The sequence below is a fragment of the Physeter macrocephalus genome, chromosome 8 (genome assembly GCF_002837175.3).
Source record: "Physeter macrocephalus isolate SW-GA chromosome 8, ASM283717v5, whole genome shotgun sequence".
NCBI lineage: Eukaryota > Metazoa > Chordata > Mammalia > Artiodactyla > Physeteridae > Physeter > Physeter macrocephalus.
The window spans coordinates 142,906,199-142,915,442 of NC_041221.1; the positions used below are offsets into that span (position 1 = coordinate 142,906,199).

The 9,244-nt window shown below is 41.2% G+C and overlaps 1 pseudogene; it reads left to right on the forward strand.

Annotated features, from left to right (window-relative positions):
- The first annotated feature begins 7,658 nt into the window (after nucleotides 1-7,658).
- LOC102978704 (ruvB-like 1) lies at nucleotides 7,659-9,028 on the forward strand (annotated as a pseudogene).
- Nucleotides 9,029-9,244: the final 216 nt, after the last annotated feature.

Here is a 9,244-nt window from a genome sequence, read left to right on the forward strand (position 1 = left end):
TTAAATCCTTGTTTACTGCGCTTTGCCTGTAAAACTTCCATAGATGCCCTCCTCCCCACCCAACACATCTTTCTTTTGTCATTAGCTGAAGGTATTTAAGGTGGTGACTTGGGCCATTTGGGGAGGTACTCAGTTTTCCTGGGTATCTGCCACATATATAGGAGGTATACATATTATTAAACTTTTGTTTTTCTCCTGTTAATTTGTCTCTTAGTACATGGGCTTCTCAGCCAAGAACCTAGAAGAGTAGGGGGAAAATTATTTTTCCTCCCCTACAGGAACTATGGGGGAGAAGTTGACAAAGAAGATATTTTGAAGAATAACAAGTTAATTAGGCACCAGCTTAAAGAGACTGAGTTTAAAGAAAATGAAAGTCTGGGCAAAATTGATGGAGATTAGATGATATTTCTGGGAATTGTGAGGATAATATCTGGGACTCGCCTTGATGATCATCTGTACATGGTTTTAAATTCTTCCTATCTTGGAAAGAAGGTTCTCACCTCACTGGTCTTGTCTTAAATTATAAAGTCAGTTTCATTTATTGAGTACATTTATAAGCAACTCTTTGCAAGAAATTGCCCTCAGCAGGAAACCCTTTCCTTGTCAATTTAAGCAAAGCTACATAGTAACTAACTTTTAATTCAAGGGTCCTGCATGTTCTACTCATCTCCCACCCTAGCACACCTTTCGTATCTTTTGATCACACAATATCTTGCCTAACCTGTTGGTTCTTTCCGTAGATCAAAGAAGTAGAAATGGGGCTTCCCTGGTGGCGCAGTGGTTGAGAGTCCGCCTGCCGATACAGGGGACACGGGTTGGTGCCCCGGTCAGGGAGGATCCCACATGCCGTGGAGCAGCTGGGCCCGTAAGCCATGGCCGCTGAGCCTGTGCTCCGCAACGGGAGGGGCCGCAGCAGTGAGAAGAAGTAGAAAGGAAGAATAAGTAATTAACAGCTGACCACATCTCTTCTCTAGCTTCCCTTTCAGTGATCTTGCAAACAAACTGTGTGAACAAGATAGCATCTGAAGAAAGATCACAAGTCAACAAGCCTGCACGCAGTGGGGGATGGTGACAATTCTGACCCCCAATCTCAATGATTAATTGAGATTACTTTTCTTTTTCCCTTTAAAAACTTTCATGGTCGAACAGAATCTTGGGAAATGGTTTTTGGGAGACACTGAGTCCAACTCCCCAGATTGCTGGCATTCTGATTAAAAGCAACTTCCCTTTCTACAAACAACTGCCTCTCAGGGGACCTGAGTTTGGTAACACTTCCTATGTAGATAGTAAGGTTTCTTGGTGTGTAGGGTTCCAATCAATGGGCAAGTTTATTACCACCATCTGGTACCTCCCCTTGCTTACACAGAGAATAGGATAAAGGGAAATAAAATTGGCAACACCATGAGATACAAGTTATGCTAGTTGGGTTGCAGCATTCTTGCCAGAGAAGTCTGGATCACAGCAGTCTCCACCTGCAAGAACAATATTCAGTTACCATTCCTCAATGGGCAGTTCTGAATACCCTCTGCTGGAGGCCAGGGAGGTGTGCTGATGCCTCTGTTAAGTTACAATGTCAGTCTTCAGGGTACAACAGGGATAGCTGTGAACTTTGGTGCATGATGAGTTATAACAATCTCCCATTTTCTTCCCTGGAGATGACTAAGTCTCATGGATACCTCAAAACATAATGGCTTCACCAGCATCTCTATTTTTTTTTTTTTAACTACTATACTGGATTTTAAGCACTACATGCTCCTTTTAAAAATTTTATGTGAAGTGTGGCTAAAACAGGGAGGAGAGTTTAGGGCTCTTGGGTGAGAGTAGAGATGGGAAGAGATTAATGCATCATCCATGGTTTCAGTGGTGGGCATTCTGCTTTCAATGAGGAGCAAAATTTTTCTATTTCGACTATAGGCATACTAAATTATTGAATTTTCATAAAAGTTGTTATATGGTTGTTTGTTGGCTATATTTTCTCCACTTTTTCCAGTGAAGGAAACCAAGTCTCAGAGACGTAATGTTAACTTGATCAAGAGCACATAATCTGAGCAAGAAAGAGCTAGACCTCCAACCTCAATCCAGTGATGCCAAAGGTCAGTATCTTTCCCCTGTATACCTCTGCCATCTAAAACCCATCGCCCATTACCCAACTCAGGCAGTAACAGGAAGGGAGTACCACTGAGGTCTGCTGCTCTGACAGTTATTCCTAAGTAGTTACCAGTTGTCTCCTCCCACTTTTGTTTTGAGGGTGGAGGCAGGTCCTGTTCATCTGCCAACTTCTTTATTCCTTAGAACTGATAGATCTTGGGATTCCAGTTCAAACTTCAGTTTGGCGAAATCTGAGCCCAATGAATCATGTCATAACCACATCAGGGTGGGTTGTTTTCTTTCTTTTTCTTTTTTTGTTTTTCCCTTAGCCAAATAGAGGCTGAATGGATGGGCTCTTGGCAACCTCATCATATCTATTATGTGCTCATCATTATTTAAACAAATGGTATTCACTGGGGTCCAAGTTAGAAGAACATGACACAGAGAAGGCTTTTTATCAGTCAGTTGGACTGCTCTTCCCTTTTCCCAAGTCTTTTGTGTTCCCCGAGGATCCCTCAAGTGTGGAGCAGCTCACAAAGGACTAAGATGGACAAAGCCTTTGTCTGGGAAGGGAGAGCCAGTCAGTCCCCTTTGCCCCTCTGCAGATGTCTTGATCCTTTTGGCTATTTTCTATCTCTTTTTAAATACAAAAGTGCTGATGAAACACTGTTAAGGCACTGGGGGCTGCAGAAGTGTGTGAGTCATGTGCAGCTTTTTACAAGATCAAGTATAATAAAGAATCAGTAGAGGCACTAGGACTTACACAACAGAGAAAGAATAAGTGTTGAAAGATGCTGGCTCTACAGACAGTATGCCTCAGTTCCAAGAATTATACAAGTGATCTCGAAAATGCTTTAACCTAGCAAGACTTAGATCCCTCATATGTAAATGGGAACAATAATTATAGGTATTTCACAGCATTAACCAGAGGTTTAAGTGAAATATTGCATGCAGCATGGTTATTGGAACATTTCGTGCTTTTATTAAACTCTCGCTTTTATAATTATAGCTGAGGATAGATTTATGGAGGGAGGTGGCCTTGGGTCCTGGAAAGGAGAAAAATTATAGAATGTTTCAGGCCCAAGTCCAGGGAGTCATGAATTCTGGAGAATAAAAGCATCTGTAATTTATCTTTTCACTCTAGGGTATAAAGTTAGGGAAATATTTTACACATATGAAAAGTTTCAAGTAAGCTACTCTGGTTTAACACATTGATGCTTGAACATAATTTCCCAAGCCACACTTCCACAAATAATAGTGCAGGAAATTTTTTTTAAAGTTACCTCCTTGAATCCTATAAAAATGGGTGCTTTGGTTTAATATATTTGACAAACTCAGCGTATTTGGAAACTCATCATGAATATTAGCATACAGTTTCTGAGCAGGCCTATATGAAAATAACATAATTCAGCATTAACTAAATAAATCTGAATATGAAGCATTGTTGTTTCTATTGCACCTGCTGTTGTTTGGAGTGAGGGAGCAGAAAGGCGCACATAATGACACCCTGAAGAATGGAGGTCCATGGGACTTGGTTTGGGAGCTCCGCTGATTATTCCCAAGCATGGAGTTGGCTATAAGTTGGCTCACTCAGATGTGTGGTCAGCTCAACTGTTTGCGTGCAGGGTGTCTAGTCCACCAAAAAATGCAACAATTATGGTGACACTAGGCATTGCTCTAAAATAGCGGCTCTAAAGGGAAGTAATTATAAAGACTCAGGAGCTGAGAAGTCTTAGCAGATTGATCCAGGCAGCCTTACCTCAAGAGGAAATACTTTATCGTGATATGGGGACCTGGCATCAGAGTTTGAGTGGCTTTTAATTAGCTGAGTTTCCAAGATGTTATCATTATCAAATTGTTTCTAAAACCATATACAAACTTATAAAAACCCTACTCACCCCAACACTTTCCTACTGTAGTGTACAGAGTATATGAAAGGTCAAGACATTAGGTAGCACTGAGAATGTAGGGGAGTATGTGTTAGATGTTGGAAAAGAGGAGAGGCAGGGGAGGAAGACAGAGAAAGAGAGAATGATGAAGCTATGTTCTCTTAATTTGAGAATATATATATAAATGCAATATATAGATGAATATTATTCTTATATTGAATCAGTAACCATATTTTTAGATTATCTAGATTATATAATTTGTTTTTGGGGGAGTGGAAAAACTAAAGATAATTGATGAAAATTTCAATTTTCTTTTATATATTTACAGCTACATAACTGTAGCCTAAAATTTGCTGTGACTAAGCTTTTGTGAATTACTTAGCATTTCATAGGTTGCTGGCACTGCAACATGAGAACTTCCTAATTCTGAGCTTTTTGGGTCTGAGTCCACCCACTCAGTCTAATGCACTGTGTCTTTGAAAAATCTCTTTACCCTAATCTCTTTATCTTTAGTTTCTTCCAATGTAAACTGAGAATAGTAACAGTGTTTCTGGATTTTTATGAAACAAATAATATACTGCAGTCATTCCTAAATACCTGTCCATATATTGAGGTTAGTTCCATAACAAAGTTTTCATGGGTATATAGTAGAATAAGAAAAAATAGATCACTGTGATGAGTGTTAATCAAATTTTATACAATTTTTAAAAATAGAGATAAGTTCTTTCTATGCTTTTGCTTTAAAATCTTCTTTATTTTACAAAATACCTTTTTGAGGTTTCTCCCTATTTCCCTCCTATTTTACTAGTAGGTAAAATGTCAAAGTCTCAGAATTGATGAACTGATGATATAGAGACACTGGGCTCAACATAGATATGAGTCAGTGTTCCCATGAATTTTGCTTTTGTATGGAGTTATTCCTCTGACTAGCAGAAGAGAGAGAGAGAGAGAGAGAGAGATCTTCAGATATAACATTTTTGGGTGAGTCCTTCTCAAAAACAGTGTTTTTGTCAATGGCAAAACCTGAAAGCCTTCCCACTAAAATCTGGAACAAGACAAGGATGCCCACTCTTACCACTTCCATTCAACATAGTATTGGAAGTCCTAGCCACAGCAATCAAACAACAAAAAGAAATAAAAGGTATCTAATTAGGAAGAGAAGAGGTAAAATTGTCATTATATGCAGATGACATGATACTATATATGGAAAACTCTAAAGATGCCACACAAAAACTACTAGAACTGATAAACAAATTGAGCAAGGTAGCAGGATACAAGGTTAACATACAGAAATCTGTTGCATTTCTGAAATATCAGAAAAGGAAAGTAAAAAAAAAAAAAAAATCTCTTTTAAAATCATATAAGAAACACTGAGGAATAAATCTGACCAAAGAGGTGAAAGATAAATGCTGAGAACTGTAAAACATTGATAAAGGAAATTGAAGATGAATCCATTGGACCACCAGGGAACTCCCTGAAGATGATTCAAATAAATGGAAAGATATCACATGCTCTTGGATTGGAAGAATTAATATTGATAAAATGGCCATATTACCCAAAGCAATCTACAGATTTGATCCCTATCAAGTTACCCATGACATTTTTCACAGAACTAGAAAAAATAATCATAAAATTTATATGGAAGCATAAATGACCCAGAATTGCCAAAGTAATCCTGAGGAAAAAGAACAAAGCTGGATGTATAACCCTCCCAGACTTCAGACAATACTACAAAGCTGCAGTAATCAAAACAGTATGGTAAGGAATAAAAACGCAGACGTAGAAAATGGACTTGAGGACACGGGGCGGGGGAAGGGTAAGCTGGGATGAAGTGAGAGAGTCGCATGGACATATATACACTACCTAATGTAAAAGAGATAGCTAGTGGGAAGCACCTACATAGCACAGGGAGATCAGCTGGGTGCTTTGTGACCACCTAGCGGGGTAGGATAGGGAGGATGGAAGGGAGACTCAAGAGGGAGGAGATATGGGGATATACCTATATGTATAGCTGATTCACTTTGTTATAAAGCAGAAACTAACACACGATGGTAAAGCAATTATACTCCAATAAAGACGTTAAATAAAAACAAAACAAAACAAAACAAAACCCAGTATGGTATTGGCACAAAAACAGATGTATAGATCAATGGAACAGAATAGAAAGCCAGAAATAAACCCACACACATACAGTCAGGAGGCAAGAATATACAATAGAGAAAGGAGAGTCTCTTCAAAGAGTGGTATTGTGAAAGCTGGACAGCTGCATGTAAATCAATGAAGTTAGAACACACCCTCATGCCATACAAAAAAATAAACTCAAAATGGCTTAAAGACTTAAATATAAGACTGGACACAATAAAACTCCTAGAAGAGAACATAGGCAAAACATTCTCCGACATAAATCATACCAATGTTTTCTTAGGTCTGTCTCCCAAGGCAATAGAAATAAAAGCAAAAATAAACAAATGGGACCCAATCAAAACATAAGTTTTTGCACAGCAAAGGAAACCATAAACAAAACAAAAAGACAACCTAAGGACTGGGAGAAAATATTTGCAAATGATGCGACCGACAAAGGCTTAATTTCCAACATATACAAACAGCTCTTACAACTCAACAACAAAAAAACAAACAACCCAATCAAAAATGGGCAGAAGACCTAAATAGATGTTTCTCCAAAGAAGACAAAGAGAAGGCCAAAAGTCACAAGAAGAGATGCTTAACATCACTAATCATTAGAGAAATGCAAATCAAAACTACAGTGAGGTGTCACCTCACACTGGTCAGAATGTCCAGCATTAAAAAGTCTACAAATAGCAAATGCTGGAAGGCTGTGGAGAAAAAGGAACACTCCTATACTGTTGGTGGGAATATAAGTTGGTGCAGCCACTATGGAGAAGAGTATGGAGGTTCCTCAGAAAACTAAGAATAGAGTTGCCATATGATCCAGCAATCCCACTCCTGGGCATATATCTGGACAAAACTATAATTCAAAAAGATACATGAACCCCTATGTTCATAGTAGCACTATTCACAATAGCCAAGACTCGAGAACAACCTAAATGTCCATCGACAGATGAATGGATAAAGAAGATGTGGTACATATATACAATAGAATACTACTCATCCATAAGAAAGAATGAAATAATACCATTTGTAGCAACATGGATGTACCTAAAGATTATCATACTAAGTGAAGTAAATCAGAAACAGAAAGACAAATACCATATGATATCACTTATATATGGAATCTAAAATATGACACAAATGAACTTATCTATGAAACAGTCTCAAAGACATAGAGAACAGACTTGTTGTTGCCAAGGGGGGTGGGGGAGGGAGGGATTGGAGTTTGGGATTAGCAGATGAAAATTATTTTAACATAGAGTGGATAAACAACAAGGTCTTACTATATAGCACAGGGAACTATATTCAATATCCTGTGATAACTATAACAGAAAAGAATATGAAAATGAATATATATATATATATATATTTGGTTTATATATATATAAAACGAATCACATTGCTGTATACCAGAAACTAACACATTATAAATCATTATACACTTCAGTTTCAAAAAAAAGTGTTTTGGGGGCTTTCCTGGTGGCGCAGTGGTTAAGAATCCACCTGCGGGCTGCCAGGGCTCAGCGGGCGCTCGGGCTCCAGGTGCACAGGATGAAGATTGAGAAGGTGAACAGCACCACAAAGATGCAGCGCATCACCTCCCACAGCCACGTGAAGGGGCTGGAGCTGGACGAGGGAGGCCTGGCCAAGGCGGTGGCCTCGGGGCTCGAGGGCCAGGAGAACAGGCGCAAGGCACGTAGTGTGATAATGGAATTAATCGAAAGCAAGAAAATGGCTGGAAGTGCTGTCTTGTTGGCAGGGCCTCCTGGAACTGGCAAGACAGGTCTAGCTCTGGCTATTGCTCAGGAACTGGGTAGTAAGGTCCCTTTCTGCCGGATGGTGGGGAGTGAAGTTCACTCCACGGAGATCAAGGAGACAGAAGTGCTGATGGAGAACTTCCGCAGGGCCATTGGGCTGCGGCTAAAAGAGACCAAAGAGGTTTATGAAGGCGAGGTCACGGAGCTCACCCCATGTGAGACGGAGAACCCCATGGAGGGCTAGGGCAAGACCATCAGCCACGTGATCATAGGGCTCAAGACAGCCAAGGGGACCGAACACTTGAAACTGGACCCCAGCGTTTTTGAAAGTTTGCAGAAAGAGTGAGTAAAAGCTGGAGATGTGATTTACATCGAAGCCAACAGTGGGGCCGTGAAGAGGCAGGGCAGGTGTGATACCTACGCCACAGAATTCGACCTTGAAGCTGAAGAGTACGTCTCCTTGCCCAAGGGGGATGTGCACAAGAAGAAGGAAATCATCCAAGACGTGACCTTGCATGACTTGGACGTGGCCAACACATGGCCCCGGGGGGACAAGACATCCTGTCCCTGATGGGCCAGCTCATGAAGCCAAAGAAGACGGAGATCACAGACAAACTCTGAGGGGAGATTAACAAGCTGGTGAACAAGCACGTCCACCAGGGCGTGGCAGAGCTGGTTCTGGGGGTTCTGTTCATTGATGAGGTCCGCATGCTTGACATCAAGTGCTTTACCTACCTGCACCAGGCGCTGGAGTCTTCCATCACCCCCATCATCATCTTTGTGTCCAACTGAGGCAACTGTGTCATCAGGGCCAAAGAGGACATCACCTCTCCTCACGGCATCCCTCTCAACCTTCTGGACCGAGTGATGATCATCCGGACCATGCTGTACACCCTGCAGGAGATGAAACAGATCATTAAAATCCGAGCTCAGACAGAGGGAATCAACATCAGTGAGAAAGCGCTGAACCACCTGGGGGAGATTGGTACCAAGACCACTCTGAGGTACACGGTGCAGCTGCTGACCCTGGCCAACCTGCTGGCCAAGATCAACAGGAAGGACGGCACTGAGAAGGAGCACGTCGAGGAGATCAGTGAGCTCTTCTACGATGCCAAATCCTCAGCCAAAATCCTGGCTGACCAGCAGGACAAGTACCTGAAGTGAGACAGACGGCCGAGGTCTTCTGCAAGGAGACTCTGGGTGGGCCCGGTCCCGGTCCAGCCTGTGGGTAGGATGCTTGCCCCCAGGTTGGGCTCTGTCCCCACTTGGACGGGTGGCAGTGTTGTCAGTTTAGCGTGGAAGGGTTTCTTTTAAAATTATTGTGACTCCTCCCGTGGTTGCTTTGAAGGAACCCTGCCTTATCTGGTGTGTTTTCTAATA